At 42.8% G+C, this 18672-nt stretch overlaps 1 protein-coding gene across 1 annotated transcript in view; it reads left to right on the top strand.

Annotated features, from left to right (window-relative positions):
- Positions 1–6295: 6295 nt before the first annotated feature.
- Positions 6296–18672, top strand: part of PLEKHG1 (pleckstrin homology and RhoGEF domain containing G1) — a 176177-nt gene continuing 163800 nt past the window's right edge. The window contains exon 1 of the mRNA XM_075267625.1: positions 6296–6535. The gene's annotated coding sequence lies outside the window, so the exon portion shown is untranslated. The remainder of the gene's footprint in view (positions 6536–18672) is intronic.

Below are 18672 nucleotides of genomic sequence, written 5' to 3'. Positions count from 1 at the left end.
ATGGATAATTCTACCTGTACAGTAAATAGGAAAAATGGTCTTTTGTATAATACGTAAAATTAAAGAGAAAATCAGTCATAGGAGACATGTCTCTCTTAAGTCTTGATGATAATGCATGTGCTCCACTGACCAGGATGAAATATCTAGGAATTATTTGACCCTCTATAGGAAAAATTGTCATGTATGTTAGTTCTGTAACATAAAAGAAAGTCTGAGAGTAAAGTTGGACACTAGATCAAAGCCAGCCAGCCTTGTAATGATTTTGGCTTTAATAATTCCCAGTCGTTTGATGCTGCAGGTGATGCACTGCTGCCAGGAGACGGCCCGGGCCAGCCATAGGCAATGCGATTGGTACACAGTGCAAGACACATCAGCTTCGCCAGCTAATGGGGGACCATAGATGGCTTATAGGTGAAAGCTACCACCTTATACAAATATGGACTAAGTGGAATATTGCCATTGGGTCCTCACTCACAATAGGCCAGATCTAATGAGACAGTCATAGATTTTGGATACTGTCCCAATGTCCTAGACAGTGGGTGGTATGCCATACTTTAACTCTATCTGCGTCCTCTGCAAGTACTATGGTGAGGCAAGGAGCTCACCATAGTATCATTTTCTCAGTATCACTGCTGTCTAGGGTTTGTTAAAAATTTTACAAAAGGTTTGGATAACATCATACTTCCCAACCGTCTTGGACTTATCAGGACAGTCCCAAAGTTTGAGTACAGCCCCACCATTCTGAGCAGTCGGTGTTATGCTAAAAATTCAATTATATTTGCAAACTCTGGATGTAGATAGTATTCAGAACAATGGTGAGACAGGGAGCTGTCTGTTACTTGCTTCACCATTCATTTCCTAATTTTGTTGCCGTAATGTGGTGCCCTCACTTAATGGCAGCTGTTATTCCAAGCTGCTGAATGACCATTATGGATGCCAGAGTGGGGCAAAGTGAGCATTACTTTTACTTTTGCATTTTACTGTCTGAGGGCCTCTATACGGTTTGTGGGCCACTGGGAGAGGACATTATACTCTATGGGAGCCATGAGGGGACAGTACATGGTGTGGGGATCAAAAAGGTAACATTATGTATAATGTAGGCCACTTGGGGGAATTTATACTGTATCCTGTCTCAAAGAACATGATACAATTGGGGTCCACAAGGGGGCGTTATGCAATATATTGTGTGGTAGACATGATACCATATTGAGACATTACAGGGGTTGTCCCATCACAAGGATCCTATCTATATTGCTAGTTTATGTGTATTTAAGACTTTTCCTAAATGCATTGCTTTATCAAAACTGCTTTGTTTGGCCGCTATCTTAATTTATTCACTTCATTGTTTACACTCCGTTTCTATGGCCCTTGGGATTATCTGTTCATTTGTGATAAGTGATGTAGCTGCCTGCTCTCAGGGGGGAAGGGAGGGGCTGAGAGCAGCTCTGAGCTGTTTGTGTCTGATAAGTAGTGGAGCTTCTCAGAGCTCTTATCAGTCGGTTTAATTGAATTTGGCTGATAGGGGCTGAGATACGGAGTCTGTTACCTCTGTATGTAATGCAAACTGACTCAAATCCAGCTCTGTTACATCAGCTTCACACTGTGGTAATTCATTTACAACCAAACCCGTGCAAGTGAAACCCCACCCACCTATGTGCCGAGAAAAGCAGGAAGTGAAGAGAGCACAACAGCCTGCAGGTTAGTGAACAAGCGTCATGGGAATACCCCTTTAAGGGGGTATAATATATTATGGAGGATAGTAAAAGCAGGCATTATACCATGTGAGCACGCATAAAGAGACTAGGTAAGATCGGGTGGGGATAAAAGGACATGAGTGGGGTTATAGGCATGGCCTATCACAAGTAGATTGCAGGCACTGCAGATTATGTCCTTTTTTCTGTCACCTGAAATTTGGGATTACATAAAATTTTAAACTTTTGTGATTCGCTTCAGGCAAATAAAAATACACAGAAGACATGATGCTGGAGCTGCCATTATATCATCTGTGCTCTGCAATTGAAGTCAATAGGAAACTGCTATTGATTTTGGTAGCCGAGCCAGCTCCAATAATTATTGGCCAATTTGAATTCAGTATTTAGAGCCCAAGCAATCAGATTGGCCGCAGGATTTTGGCACTTAATTCAATAGGGCCAGTTGTCATAGGCAGCTCAACCTTTAAAATCACTAATATGGCATAATGGTGTGGAGGGCACTACATGGCATTATAATGTCAAGGGGCACTGATGGGGTACTTTGGGGGATATTAATGTTGCATTACACTGTGTATGGGGACACTAATGGGGATGATAACTGACCTCAGCAGTCATATGTTGGGTATCGGTGATAACACGAAAAGTGTTGAAAAGTTACAGGTATTTTTTTACTTTATTACATCCAGTTCCCCAGTTAGTTTTTCAATCATCTGAGAAAACTCCTTCAAGGCCAAGACTGGATGTGTTCTTAAAGAGTTACAGGTAATCTTGTCAAGAAGGTGCAATACCCTGACTCAGGTGTACCTGCTCCTGCTTTCTTCCAAGAAACATATCTTTCAAAGTGCTTACCTTTAATAATTCATATAAAATTAGGAAAACACATTCCTCTTATAACTCTGTATAAGAATCAATTATAGGAATTTAAATAAGAAGATTTCTTTCTTTATCATCTTCATCCAACTTATAATTATAGCATAGAAGCAAAGTAAAGCAATTACCCTAAACTACACACAGCATCCTACTAACAGAAAACAGATCATTAGTTTGTGTTCATACGTGGCAGATTTGTTGTAGAAATTTCTTGTAACAAAAAAAATGATTTAGTTCTGTCTGGGAAGGGATCACTTTGAAAGTGCTGCCACAGATGTATGAAAGTACACTCACCGGCCACTTTATTAGGTACACCTGTCCAACTGCTCGTTAACACTTAATTTCTAATCAGCCAATCACATGGCGGCAACTCAGTGCATTTAGGCATGTAGACATGGTCAAGACAATCTCCTGCAGTTCAAACCGAGCATCAGTATGGGGAAGAAAGGTGATTTGAGTGCCTTTGAACGTGGCATGGTTGTTGGTGCCAGAAGGGCTGGTCTGAGTATTTCAGAAACTGCTGATCTACTGGGATTTTCACGCACAACCATCTCTAGGGTTTACAGAGAATGGTCCGAAAAAGAAAAAACATCCAGTGAGCGGCAGTTCTGTGGGCGGAAATGCGTTCTTGATGCCAGAGGTCAGAGGAGAATGGCCAGACTGGTTCGAGCTGATAGAAAGGCAACAGTGACTCAAATAGCCACCCGTTACAACCAAGGTAGCCAGAAGAGCATCTCTGAACGCACAGTACGTCGAACTTTGAGGCAGATGGGCTACAGCAGCAGAAGACCACACCGGGTGCCACTCCTTTCAGCTAAGAACAGGAAACTGAGGCTACAATTTGCACAAGCTCATCGAAATTGGACAATTGAAGATTGGAAAAACGTTGCCTGGTCTGATGAGTCTCGATTTCTGCTGCGACATTCGGATGGTAGGGTCAGAATTTGGCGTCAACAACATGAAAGCATGGATCCATCCTGCCTTGTATCAACGGTTCAGGCTGGTGGTGGTGGTGTCATGGTGTGGGGAATATTTTCTTGGCACTCTTTGGGCCCCTTGGTACCAATTGAGCATCGTTGCAACGCCAAAGCCTACCTGAGTATTGTTGCTGACCATGTCCATCCCTTTATGACCACAATGTACCCAACATCTGATGGCTACTTTCAGCAGGATAATGCGCCATGTCATAAAGCTGGAATCATCTCAGACTGGTTTCTTGAACATGACAATGAGTTCACTGTACTCCAATGGCCTCCACAGTCACCAGATCTCAATCCAATAGAGCATCTTTGGGATGTGATGGAACGGGAGATTCGCATCATGGATGTGCAGCCGACAAATCTGCGGCAACTGTGTGATGCCATCATGTCAATATGGACCAAAATCTCTGAGGAATGCTTCCAGCACCTTGTTGAATCTATGCCACGAAGAATTGAGGCAGTTCTGAAGGCAAAAGGGGGTCCAACCCGTTACTAGCATGGTGTACCTAATAAAGTGGCCGGTGAGTGTATATGCCTATATAGCCTTCCACTGTTGGCATAAGGGCAGTACAGGCAGTGCCAAGCCAATAAGGGACTCACCTATAGGATGCCATTCACCTCTCACCACCAGTCTCTGCACTGGCATGATAAGCAGCATTGGTAACATAAACTAGCTCTTGTTTTCTTGAGCTGCAATCTTGCTGCCCTTATAATAGTCCACAGAAGGGTATTGGTAATGGAGTGCAAGCTTATTCCCAAGGTGCTTTTCATTTTGCACACTTGTAAGCGTATATGTTCCTATAAGTATTCTCTTGAACATATATTTATGAATTTAAAGGAGTTCCTGGGTCTTAAATATTTATGATTGATCCTTATGTGATTGGTGGGAGTCTGACATCCAGGATCCCCCCCCCCCAATCAGCTGGTTGAAGAGGGCTCAGCATTTGGCTGAAATGGCGGTATAATTGACATGCTGCGTGCCGGTTTTGGAAATTGCGGCGTGTCCGCATAGCAGTTTTCAATGCAAAGTGGGTATAGGATTCGTTAGAATCCCATCCACTTTGCCTGTACTGTAAAATGCTGTGACATTTCCGTACCGTGGGGTCCCGGTCTTAAGGTCAATGCTCAGGAAAACTATCACTATTCAGGATGAACCATAAGAAACCCCTTACAGGAACAAGCTGTGGACTAGGGTATATTATTCAGGTGCCAAGATGAGGAATGGCTGGGAAAAGCTCAAAGGTGTGCAAATTAACCCTTCAAGTTGCACGGAGGAATGGTGCACATGTCCTATGGTCAGGCCTAACTTCATTAGCAGAAGATGGAAGTGCACAGCTGTATGAAGAAGCAAATATTGCTCAATGTGTTTCAGAGGCAAGATAATGGCTGTATCTGCAGAGACAAATAGTACATTAGTGAGTGCAAAGCACCAATGATACATTCCCCATTGTATTGTTACTCTTTTGACTCCTGATTGACCCTGATCCTGACCTCGTCCTTGTTCCTAGATACTGCTTCTATTTTCACCTTGGACTCTTCATCCACCTGCTGTTCTACTCTTGGCTCTAAATCTTGGCTCCATTACATGTCAGTTACACATCTGTGAATATTTTAAGGATCTTGACCTGAGTATTCTCCTGTAGCAAATTCTATACCTCCTTGTGGGAGTTAAGAGTGAATTACAATGCGTGATTGACTAACAAACACACAAACATCCAAACTTTCACATTTATATTAGTAGGATACACACAAAGAAAGGTTGCCCCCGAAACACCTTTGTCGGTGTCATGTTTTTTTTGGTACAAATAAAGTTCCAAGTTTTGGTAGGCGCGATGTTTGTGCAGTAGGCCATCCTGGTTCACCGTCTGGTTGTCCAAAGATCCCAAAGTGTTGTTGGTTGTTCCTTTCTCTGTTTTCCTGTCCTGGAACAGAAGGCTGGATACAGTAAATGCTAATGTGAACGTAGTCTTATACCTGCTGAGGTTAATTGCTTTCTAAATATTCCACAAAACAAGAATCTAGCGGCTCTTGCTGGTTCTTCAAGTATGAGCATCGAATGAAAGTTCAGATAAAGCATCATAGGATGTGAACCGGCCATAGGCCTTGTTCCTTCCATATCTGTGAGGTTTACCATCAATAAACGAATATATGAGAAGAATCTGTGAGTGCCGGTTTGGCTTTTGACTTTGATGCTGAGTAGCTGGACATTGTGGGCATTCCTTGAGTCATTATACAGTTGTATCTCTACTCGGAAGGACTCAATGATAGCGTAATGGCTGTTCCTCTACTTCACTATATGTTTATACGCTCTCTTGTAGAGAAATCAGATCGCTAGCTTCACTGGGGATAGGGAACATTGTGAGTGACCCCTCTTTTCAGCGCTACCATATAAATAAAAGAAATAACTATACAAGAAATGAATCACTACAATCACAAAACAGAAAATCCCCCAACATAAAAACAATACAAGGAAAAATGTTCATCTCATCTGTATTAAGGAAAAATGCTTGAAAACAGTGGTTGACTTCTCAAGGACTGGAGAAATAATTTAACTGCTCGGAATTGGCAGATCTCCAGAGACATATCCTACAGCCTCAACCCTTTGGCTGGGGAGTGAAAGGGAAGGAAAAGGAGGGGTAGGTTTCTTGTGTGGATCAGCTGCTGCGGCAGGGGAGGGTAGGGCTGGCTATAGGGGAGGGACAGGAATCAGTAGCACAGGCTGGCTGGATGGTAGTGTATGCTTGGTTGTTTGGACTGGGAAGCGGCAGTGCTGAAATCAGAAGTCTGTTGTATACTGGCTGCATGTGTTGCTATTATTCCATTGAGGATTTCAACAGGCTCTTGAAACCAGGCTGAAGTCAGTTGAAGGCGCTGGACGGAGACACAATCTAGTGCGCAGAAGTTTGCCTAATTTTGTTACTTTGGAATTGGAGCTTCTCCGGACTATATGGATAAAGAGTTGAACATAAAAAGGTAAATCGGATTTCTTTTAACATAGGTGTCTGACTATGATAAATGTCATCTGCCCTGGCTGACTATGCTCCTGGGTGACTGCTTCTTGCAGATGGGAGATTGTTGGGTCTCAGTGACCTGACAGGTTCTGTCTTGCTCCACTGCAGTTTATGTATAGTGCCACTACTGCAGCTGGAAACTAAAGTGTTCTTTGGGACTGGCAGGAAATCCTCGCTCTATTTAGAGGCAAATCATTGGGAGGACAATACATTTAGATATGCTTTACAGCTGCATTTTCTGTATAACAAAGACCGATCTCCACTTCATAGACAGCTGCATATTAAATACCCATCACACCCAGTTTTTTTGGCAGGAATCTGTTAACTGTTTAACAGTACGATAAGATATGAATGAATGTTACAAATTAGAAATGTATAAAATGTATCAATGTAAAATCAATACACTGTATTGATTTCTGTACATGTTTTTACAACTGCTGATGTAGCGGTGTTAAACTTACCATTAAAAGCTGCAGGGTTGTGCATTGTGAATTTACCTGCAGTCCTATGTAAGGTCACATTTAAAGGGATTGTCTGACCGTAGACATTTATGGCATATCCACACTATTGTGATATCTGGGTAAGTCATTGTAAAAAAATAAGATCAGCACTGAGAAACTTCATTACGCTAAACCCCAATGTAGATTTTAGTTCTTTTCATCAGTAGCAGGCGCAAATGTGGAATTTTAGAACTATCGTAGATCGATGATGTAGTATAACTGCATAAACTCCGCGACTTCCAGGTTGAGCAGTCCAGAAGTTGTGTTTGTTCTTCCTGTATTGATAACATAGTATAATTGGTCTAGTTTCAGTCTGTTATCTTGTTGGCTTGCAGTAACCCTGAGTCATGTAATCCAAATCTCTTCTGAAGGCTTAGAAAGACAAGTAATGACTGCAATTGCACAGTGAAGATTAGGACTTACTTTATTTTTATTGTCTCTGGTGCTTGTATGTGAAAGGCGGCTTCAATGTGTCAAAGATAGGAGTTAAATAAGCCTGGGTTCACTTTGTACAGTGAGGACAGTTCTATGAACGATTATCCCATATCTGTTTTATCCCAGTGAATATATTAGCTATCTATTCTTCAGAGCTTAATATCAGGCTGAAATGTCTGCTGTCATGTGGAGACTGCATTGTTGTACTTTGCGATCATTGCACCACTTACTTTATCATTTCAGCAGTCGGGGTAGAAGACAGAAATTCATTTCCATGCATATACAATTATGTCACATGCGCAATACGTTGTGTCTGCAACTGACTTTTCAAGGTTAATGCCTATATACCAGATGTATAGCATGCACATTTACTACTATTTACTGCGTTATCATTTGGCCCATATCTAGTACCTGTACCCATGTCTAGTACCTGTACCCATATCTAGTACTTGTACCCATGTCTAGTACCTGTACCCATATCTAGTACTTGCAGCCATATCTTTGTTACTGTTTTTGCACTGTAGCTCTAATACTGTTAGGATGATGTTACTACAGGTCCTGGCAGCTGCACCAACTACTGCTGATAACACTGTGGAAGATAATAGTGGCATGGTGACCTGACTGTGGGAGAGGCGGAACTATGAGCAGTATGCGAGAGAGGGGACTATAGGTTGCAGAGGCAAGTGTGAGGCAGAGGAGGCATTACCACGGATCTAGGGCAGAAGGAAATGGGGGTGAATATGAGATCACATGGTAGTTCCCAATAGTATTTGCAGGCAACAAAGAGATACCTCCTGGTGACGCAGCAATCCATGCTACAAAAGAAAGGACACATTGTAATCAGGAGGATAGAGAAAGATACTGTGAATAGACAACTATTACTTCGGAGGGAATGGTCTAATGGTATAATGAGTGAAAAAAAATCGCAGAGGGCTCCTTGGACGTTTGTGTGTTTGTTCCTCAATCACAACCAAACGGCTACACGGATTTAGATGAGATTTCACACATACCTACATATACAGCAGGAAGGAAACATAGGCTACATTTTAGGTCACACACTCCACCAGAATCCTGACCGCGACTGGCAAAAGTTGTTTCCAGCTCCGCTGCAGGACCTGAGATGACATCATCGCAGGTCTTTCAGCGGAGCTCCTATTGGTTGGTCATAGTCTGGGGGGGCGGCCCGCAGGGGAAGCCGAGTGGAGCGATATGTTGGTGGAAGAGGGTGGGCAGCAGCAGTGCCCAAGTCCATGCCGGAAAACATGGCGGCTGCTCGCGGTTCCGGTGCCAGCATAGGTTGCGGCCGCACAACACCACATTTGTCAGACGGCCGCACCTGCCCGTGAACTTGCCATCCGGAGGTACACATGCTGCAGATAGGACCTACCATGCCTACTGATGTTCCGGCGCTCCACACGTCGCTTGGTCTCACCTCTTTGGTAAGTACAGTGGGCCGGGTGCTGTTCGCCCCGGGCCTGCCCTGCAAATGAGGCGCGGCCTGTGCTTCCATGTCACAAGGCCGAGATGCCCTGTAGAGAGCATCGGGTACTGGTTGTTGGCTGCGTGGGATGGGGACTTTGAGGGTGCGTACAGTTGGGGGGACGGAGGGCGCTCAGGGGGGGTTGGGGGTTAAGGTGGGGAGAGGAAAGGGGTGGTGGGGGTTCACAAGGGGGGAGGGGTTTGGAAAAGGGGTTCAGGGGTGGGCCCGCAAGGACACTGTCATAGGGGAGCACTGGCGGAGGCGTTTCTGTGTCTTGAACTGGTGGGGGCCATTGTTGCACTGTGGAGGGGGGCTTTTCAGATGCGTGTGCAGGAATGGCGGCGGAGGCGGGTGCGCCACGGCAGGGAAAGGACATGGCCGCGGGAGCGCCTGTGGGGGAAAGGAGGCCAGATACGTTGAGGAGGGTGGGCCTGCGGGTGCGCTGGAGGTGGATCGTGCAGGGAGTGAGGGGCCCGCGCACGAAGTCGCGGGTATTGCTAGTTAGAATATATATACAGTATATATAGAAAGAGAGAGAGAAAGATCTTCTGACTAATGACTACCTGTTAATGCTGGAATATACTGAGCATGCTGTACTTTGATGAATTGAGGAAGATCTTGTACTTATCCCAGGCACTGCATGGGATAACAAATAACATGTTTTCCATTACACTTTTATAGAATACCATGCATTATATGATTGCAGCCAAGGCAGTGTCTGTCAGCGTTGTAATGATAGATTCCAAGTGACAGCTTGCATAAATCTGAGTGAATTACAAAGCGAAGGGAGAAAAGGAAAATCTACTTAGTTACTCCACAATATATAGAATTAAAAGGCTTGTTTGGTTTAGAGAACCCATTTATGAACATTTTGTTAGGAAATTGAATTCCTATAGTCCCTTTCTTACTGTAAAATCTGTAACCAGGCCCAGTTTCTTTCCTGTGGCATATATAATACTTGTATCTATTTCTGTCGTAGAAGGCACAATGGCCTCAGTATAACTACAACTTTGCCAAGATGTTCATCTATTAAGCTAAGTGGTTACAAAGGGTCTCTCTACAGGGCATCCATGCAGTGGCGTAACTGTAGTCTTGCAGGCTCCAATGCAATCTTTTGTCCGGGGCTCCCTACCTCATCCCTACAGCGAATTCTTGATAGCGATGGTTGCGGGTGCTAAGGAGTTTAATCATCCTTAGTGTGGTTAGGGTAATCTGTGGGTCTCCTTGGCTTATGGGCCAGATGGAAGCTGCAATCTCAATACTGATGCCAGTGCTTATGAGCCCCCTAAGGCTCCTGGGACCCGATGCGATTGCACTCTCTGCACCCACTCAAGTTACAACCCTGCATCCATGCATTACTCAGACAATCCACTGACTTCAGTGGCCAATATGTACTGCCTAAGCTCCCGTGGTGATGCTTCAGGGAAGTTGATGCTGGAGAATGCTGTGGGATTGACTCATAGATTATAAGTGACTACTGGGGCTTGTGTTATTTTCAAAAACCTACAACCTCTTCAAAGTTGGACATGCAGGACTTTCTGTCCAGTTAAAGAAAAACGATTTCGCCGCGGAGACCAGAAGACGCTCACGGGCAGACACTGACTGCTGGGTTTCCGTCTCCTGTCCAGTTTCTCGGGCAGAAGATTAAAAACCCACAAAGCTGAGACCGGGCACAGGTGTGAACCTGCCCTTAGATATACATTTCGTACCATAGAATGATGGATGGATGGAGATAGATAGATAGATAGATAGATAGATAGATAGATAGATAAAATGGAAAGTCTAGAACAGCACAGTAATGATGAAATAGAGGATAGTGCAAGCCATAAGTATCCAGTGGTGAACCAACAGTATAAAAATTCACAAGCATTCCAGTAAGTATAAAAAGTGAATACTAACATCTTACTTAAAGGGGTATTCCCACCTCACATACTCATCAGTCTTTACTGCTGTAAAATCTTCTTTCTTCCTGGATTCTTGCATCATTTGGTGGGCGGGGTTTCACATGCAACCTGCCGTTTAGCTCCGCCCCCAAATTCGTGTGTAGCCCCGCCCACCCATATTGGACTATGAAGTACAGGCAGCAGCAACTCCATTCTGTGTTACATACAGAGACTGCCCGTCTCTGCCATAATGAACACAACTGAATTAGCTAGCCTGATCACTGGGAGAACAGAAGAAATGAAAGCAGCTCCTCTCCCCTATCTGCTAACAGGAAGCTAGGTCACGTGGTGTAGACACAGGAATAGCTAGAAACACAGGCTGGCTCCCTGCACTTAGCCCCTCCTCCCTCCCCCCTCAGAGCAGCAGATACATCACTTGACTTTTGAGAAGATAAGTCAAGGGCTGTGTCAACAATGAATTGAATAAAGTAAGATAGTGGACAAACAAAGCAGTTTTGCTGAAGCAATGTATTTAGGAAAAGTCTTACATCCACATTAACAAGCAGTATAGATAGGATCCTTGTGATGGGACAACCCCTTTAATATATAGAGACAGGCTGAAAAATATGTGGACGACTGACTATCAGAACTAGTTGAGCTTTCAGGATACTTCAACTGAAAACTATGGGTGTTAATATGGTTTTGGAGTATGTCTATAGGAATTTATGCCATTTAGCTAAAAGAGCATTTGTGGACTCATGTATTTACCTAGAAGAACTGGCTGACCATCAATGTTCTAATTCATGGCATAGTGTCTGATGGGGATTAGACCGGTGCTGTGTGCAGGCTTTATGGACATCACAGTGTACACAGGGGCACGGTCATCCTGGAACATAAATGTGCCCTCCTCAAACTATTGCCACAACGCTGGACTCAAATAAAGGTCTACAGTGTCATTGTATGCTGCAGCATTAACCATATCTTTATCCGGTATTATGGGGCCTACTTCAAATCCTGAAAAACCTCTAAATACAATTTTTTTTCCTCCAACAAATTATACATTAGCTATCTTACTAGGCAGCATTCTTCAGATAGACAGTCAGGGAATTAAACCTGAATTATCGCTTCTTATTACCCAGAGTCTAATGGTGGTCTGCTTTATACCACTCCAGTAGGTGCTTGGTATTGTCCATGTTAATCTTAGGTTTGTATGCAATCGCAGGGCCATAGAAACCCATTTCATGAAGTTCCCAACACATAGTTATTCTGCGGATGTTGCTTTGACTTTTTTGGACTATGTAGTGAGTGATACAATATAATATATAATATAGCATTTGTGATCGTTGCTGAAACCCTTAAACTCAATATTTTAAGGCCATATAATATTTTGGATTCCACAATGATCCAACATCATAGAAGATTCCTCTCTATATTAATGGACTCTGCTAAACCTATATTGTGTTAATACACTGACCTAACAGGCAACTTCTCCATTAGTTAAGCAAAATGATGTATTTCATCCACCTGGATTAAGTCAAAACATCCTCAGCCATGTTTAGAGGTCCCACAGGACTCATAGGAGGAACTATTGTTCTAGCCAATGTTTAAAAAAGAGAATTTCTTTTTATGTATTGTTTTATAGGCTTTTTTATATCTTTTCCGGTATGTTGAGTAATAATCACAAATTTACTCAAACGCACTACATCTGTCACGTAAAAAAGAATAATAATAGATTTCAGCTCCACCAGGGCAATAGAATAACTTTTTATTTGTTTCTACTCATTGCATTAATGGAATAGGAGCATATGGCCTATCTGATGTAACCTATCCAGCCTGGCCAATACCGCTTGGTTTAAAGGAACACACCAGACAAAACTGTACTATGTCTTGTTCAAGGACTAAGGGGGTGGTACATGATACAGGGGGTGGCACATGGCACAGTGGGTGGTACATGGCACAGGATATTCTCCTTTGGGTTTTTTGAAACATAATGTCAAACGTACTGTAGCTTCTGAAACCCAATACTAGGCATAGCACAGTAAGCCTTTTGACTCGAGTGTCCCTTTAGACCAGGGGTCCTCAAACTTTTCAAACAGGGGGCCAGTTCACTGTCCCTCAAACCACTGGAGGGCCAAAATATAGTTTAAAAAAATGTAAGATTATATGCTCCACAGTAGCGCCTCCCCTTCAGCAGTATTATATGCTCCTCAGTGCGACCACCCACACACAGTATTATATGCTCCTCAGTAACCCCCCTACTATATTATATGCACATACAACTGAAAGCAGCGATCTGCGCGCTAACGGGGAGTCGGATTCCCCGTTAGTGAGCGATCCAGGCATCGGCGCGCGGGCCACATGCGGCAGGCTGGATAAATGTCCTCGGCGGGCTGCATGTGGCCCGCGGGCCGTAGTTTGAGGCCCCCTGCTTTAGACAGTCCAGGAATACATGTGAATGAACATTTCAGAAAACTATGAGTACACGCTAGACCCGGACTATATGGATACCACAAAAAAGTCCCTTACTCGATACACTTTCTGCAATATGGTTTACCATTAACTTTTTGTGACTAACTCCAACCTCATATCAAGCGACCATTGTGTGACCGGAGCATTTGACATTTCTCAAAATGCAAATGTCAAATTACTCAAAGATTACTCCAATGCTGCAGATGTACGTGCTGTAAATCTATTGCTTAATTTTTGTTAAACCGCACTGTCTGGTTTATATAAATATATATGGAATAGTTTACCTGCTATTACAGGTACCGACTATAAAACAAAGCTTGTACTTGCCGATGATATATAGTGTGGTTTTATATTGCTTCATTACACATAATGGAAAGTATGTAAAAGACAATAAAAAATTAATATAAGAACAGACGGTAAGATAACTTATTGTACATCCTTATAATATAATATAATGATGGCCTGTTTATTATTGCGTGATGTAGAAGGAGAAGCGTGTCAGCATTATATTACTGTATATACAGAAGGCAGAGGAGATATAGAGATGGTAGATGAGATAAGACATCAGGTCCATTGCTTCATGGCTAAACTTATTGTCATGACAGCTTCAGATTATTGAGACAAATAGAACTTCTTTTTGGTATCTTCTCTGCAGTTTTGATGCAGTTTATGAAGCCAATACCAAGAGTTTAATTTTTTTAAACCACTTCTATTTTTAAAGGGGTTTACCTTCACAATATTTATGGCTATAGCCATAGGATATATCATGATCCAAACTTCCTAACTTCCTAACTAATGATTAATTGTGGCCCCTGTGTACAAGTGAATGAAGGGACACATGTATGTGGGAGACCCCTGACTTACTAGATAGAAGGTCTGATGAAACCAGCCATAATACCCCTTTATCAGAGAAGGATTGCAAAAACAGATGCAACCATTGTCTCCTGGGCCACATTGACACTGGTAGGTTAGACTGTTAGGAACAGTTCTTAAATATTGCTATCTCCTAAGGCGCTATTGTGCACCCCAATACTTCTAGCCATGTGTTTGATACTTGAATGAGGCTGCATTACTGTACTGCCATGTCTATCAGTAAAGTTCATTCTTTTTCAGCACCTGAAATGTGTCTGCTCCATTTTTGGTCACCACTCAGGGGGTGTTCACACTTGTGCCCGTGTCTGCCCACCGGGTCTTCGTCCTATTCCCCAAAGATACTGCATAGGGAACGGCTTCCAGTCAGTTTTAAAACCCATTCATATGCCCGTGTCTGTATGCCGCCTCTCCACAGACAGGCTGCATATGGACATTGAGTCAAATGAATGGGTTTTAAAAATGACCACCCGGAAGCCATCCCCTATGCAGTTTCTCTGGGGAATAGGACAGAGACCTGGCGGGCGGACAGTGTGAACGCCCCCTTACCTGTACCAATCTATACCATATCAGCCAACATTGCGAGGACATGATACAAATGCTAAAAACAAACGGCCACATCGCAGTGGTGTAAACTGATCTTAGGATATTTCAAGCATACTTTTATATTGATAGAAATCCCATCATAAATAATAAATCGTCATTCACACTTTCACAATTTAATTTTACTTTTCACTTGAGTCACATCCTGTATAAAACAGAATACTTGTAAAAACAAGCCGACTTGAATAGTTGTCAGTGTGCGCTGAATGCACCATCTGTGGAACTATTTCCGAGGCCATATTGCAGAATCTGGGACCGTTCAGTGAAATGACATTCATTGTAACATGAGTGTAGTATTGGTGGTCTTGGCACGATTTTCCTTTTGTTTACATCAGTAGTAACGTTTCCATTCTGTCTATTGGCTCCAGGCTTAGCCATGTCCTCAGTAATCCCTCTCTAATCAGCAGCAAATGTCTGATAAACCGTTCCTGAGTCTAAATGTGTTAGACGTGTTTACTGAGGGCTTTGCCGCAAAATAGTCCCGGCCGGTGAGTTTATCTTTGCATAAAATAATGGAATGGGCCATGTTGATCTCAGAAGTGCATTCGTATTCATAGTGAAAATGACATTCAGATATTCACGTGGGAAGCTGCTTTGTATAACTTCTATGGGATATTATGATTGCCTAAAGTTGACGGCAGATTTTCAGCCAGTTAGTCATGCATGGTGTATCAACAACAAATGACTTGTTAAAACAGTAATTCTGGAGCATTGCTACAATAAATGAAACAATGTAACGTGTTATACATCAATAAATGAGGGTCGGTTATACAAAAAGAAAAATGTATAAAAGCCTTTGTAGTTGGAAATGGAATAGTTTTGGCTTTGCTTCTAAAGTTGCCCAGAAATGACCTGAATGCTCAATATCACTGTAGTTCCCTAACATTTGGTTTCAATAATGCCCCCCTTCTTTGTGGATGGCATGGAAAATGTCCTTGTTGAACAAAGCTGGATATATTTTGCAGAGACTTCGCTCTGTAACAGAACCCCCTTCTACCATGTGCCATTTATAATGCTGTTAGTTTTATGGGGCATTGCAGCTGCTTAGGCACCAGGACCCAGGTTTGGCTGCAACCTTAGAACCCTCTATTACTTCTGTACACCCCTGATGTTATGCTCACCTCCAGTGGCATAATTAAAGTCTTGTGGGCCCCAGTGCAAACTTTTGTTTAGGATTAGGGTTGAGCCGATCTTGAAACTTCAGGATCTTTTTTAACATCCCGATTTCCGATCATTTTCCATTCGAACCCAATCCCGTTCCCAATTGTTTCAATTTTTGGACTCCACGCTGTGTTGTGATTAAAAAAAAATCCTCCAGCTACTTAGTCCCCCCTGGTGTCCGCTTATCTGCACAGATCCGCTGCTGCTGCCGCTCCCCAATCTTCTTTGTGCGGTCCTCTCTCATTGACATGCCTTCAGAGCACCATGTGCGCCCCCACCTCCCTAGGCTAGTGTTAGAGATGATGGGAGTAGGTGGGGCTTGTTGTGGCTTAGGAGAGTGTGGGCAGAGAGACGTAAGTGCATCACTCACGTCTCCCCTCCTAGTACCCGCCCACACTCTCCTAAGCCACAAGCCCCGCCTTCTCCCAGCATCTCTAACACTAGTCTAGGAAGCGGGGGCGCGCAGGTCGCTCTGAAGGCATGTCAATGAGAGAGAAGAGGAGCAAGAAGAACTGGAGCAGCAGCGGATCTGTGCAGGTAAGCGGACACCAGGGGGGGACTAAGTATCCGGGGGATTTTTTTTTAATCACTACACAGCGTGGAGTCCAAAAATTGAAACAATCTCAGATGTAGCAGAGCTGAGTATACGGTAAAGCAGGGACGAAGCAGAAGAGTAGATAGACAAGTCAATGTACAGTAGTATCTATCTACTCGCAAACTTTAGCCATGGCTTATTATATGGCGAGTGCCTCATCGTCCTCACAGCAGCGCAGCACGGAGTGATTTACCGCAGCCTGCCACTCTTCTGCTTCGTCCCTGTTTTACCGTATACTCAGCTCTGCTACATCTGAGCAGGGGGGAAACAGAAGAGTAGTACACTCCCTTAGGAATGAATGGACGTAGCCATTCATCCCTATGGGTGCGTGCTATTCGAAACGGGAGTTTCGAATAGTACTCGATCATCTGATACTATAGCTTTTCCCGCAATGATTGGCCAGTAGCCAAGCATTGTGGAAAATAACCCCCGACCTCGATTCCGCCGGAAAAGATCAGGATCAGAATTCCGATTGCGATCGTGAAATTTACTCAATCACTAATCGGAATCCAAACATTTCTGATCCCGATCGCTCAACCCTATTCAGGACTCCTCATTCCTACAGTGAATTCTTGATAGTGATGGTTACAGGTGATAAGGTGAGTCTCCTAGGTCTATGGGCCAGATAATGGGTAATCTCAATACTGATGCCAGTGCTTATGGGCCCCCTAAGGCTCCTGGACCCTGGTGTGACTGCCCCGTCTGCACCCCCTCAAGTTACACCTCTGCTCACCTCTTCAGTAGTGGCCAAAAGCTATAAAAATGACACTAGTTTTGGTTTCCATAAAGTTTGCTGCTTCAGTGCCACTTTACCTTTCTTGACAAATACATGATGGTTGTGCAAAGCCTCAATATCTAGATATTAGCAAATCCTGACTGATGGCAACCTGTTCTTGTTTTAAATTCACGGCTCAGAGTTTTTCACAATTTCGATGTATTTGCTTATCCACTCACTTTTTGAGGCTTGATCACAGGTTCTCAATGGAATTGAAATCTGAAGAGTTTCCTGGCCATGGCCCCAAAATTTCAATGCTTTGTTCACCAATAAACATAATTGTCACTATTGTCTTGTACCATGGCGCACCATCATGCAGTAAAAAGCATTGTTCGTCTCCAAAATGCTTTTGGATCATTGGGAAAATTTGCTCTTGGAGGATGTTTACATACAATGCTATAGCAGTTTATGGAATTGTGAGTGAGCCCATTTCCCTGAATGGGAGCAACCCGACGCCTGAATAGAGGATGATTTACTTTTAGTATGACACCGGACTCTTTGTAGTGCTCACCTAGAAGAGTGTATTGGAGAAACGTATGTAAGAGACTATTTTGCTACATTTTACATTCCAAAAAGTTCTTTTTTTTCTCCTATTTTATCTGCATCTCTCATGCCTACATCTTTTTATATGTACTGTATAGCACATACAACCTCTGTGGCACATAATGAATATTTTTGTACATTAGCCTTAGCCTTCAGCAGTAGACTAATTTATTATTCATTAAATTTGATGTATAATATTTTGGATCACTGCACTGATTTTTTTCTACAAAAGTATTTCATCATTTCATTTCAACAACTGGTTCACTGCTTTATTACAACGACCGAATTGTGCCAAAGCCGATATTAATTATAGGGTGTTACACGGGTACTGAGGGTAGAAATTATTACCTTTACCCATTTAATGAAGTTTGGCTTAGGAATACTTGCTATAACAAACCTGCTCACCACCATGGTTTTTTCTGGAATTGTAACATATTTTTCCCATTCAAGGGTCATAAAACGTAAGTGTTGTAATTTAATGTTTCAATATATTTTTATTAAAATATGCTTTTCATTCAGATATTCACAATGACATTTCTTAAAGGGACACTTTATTTTAAGGGTATTGAAATGCAGATAATATTTTTTATTCACTTTTCCTGTCTTATAAAGATTACCGGTATTTGTTCTATAAAAACAATGAGAACCTATCTAATATAGTTAGCAGTTTCATACAGTATTCAATAGTATTGCTTGTGTGATTGAATATTTGTTGCCCACATTCAGGGGCTTCCAGCTACAATCCTGCAAATAAAGCCTTTAAGAAAATCCTGAGGATCCACATT

This window comes from Leptodactylus fuscus, chromosome 3 (assembly GCF_031893055.1).
Source record: "Leptodactylus fuscus isolate aLepFus1 chromosome 3, aLepFus1.hap2, whole genome shotgun sequence".
NCBI classification, from domain to species: Eukaryota; Metazoa; Chordata; class Amphibia; order Anura; family Leptodactylidae; genus Leptodactylus; species Leptodactylus fuscus.
Note: the sequence above shows the minus strand (reverse complement) of the source record. Positions and strands in the feature narration are given on the sequence as shown.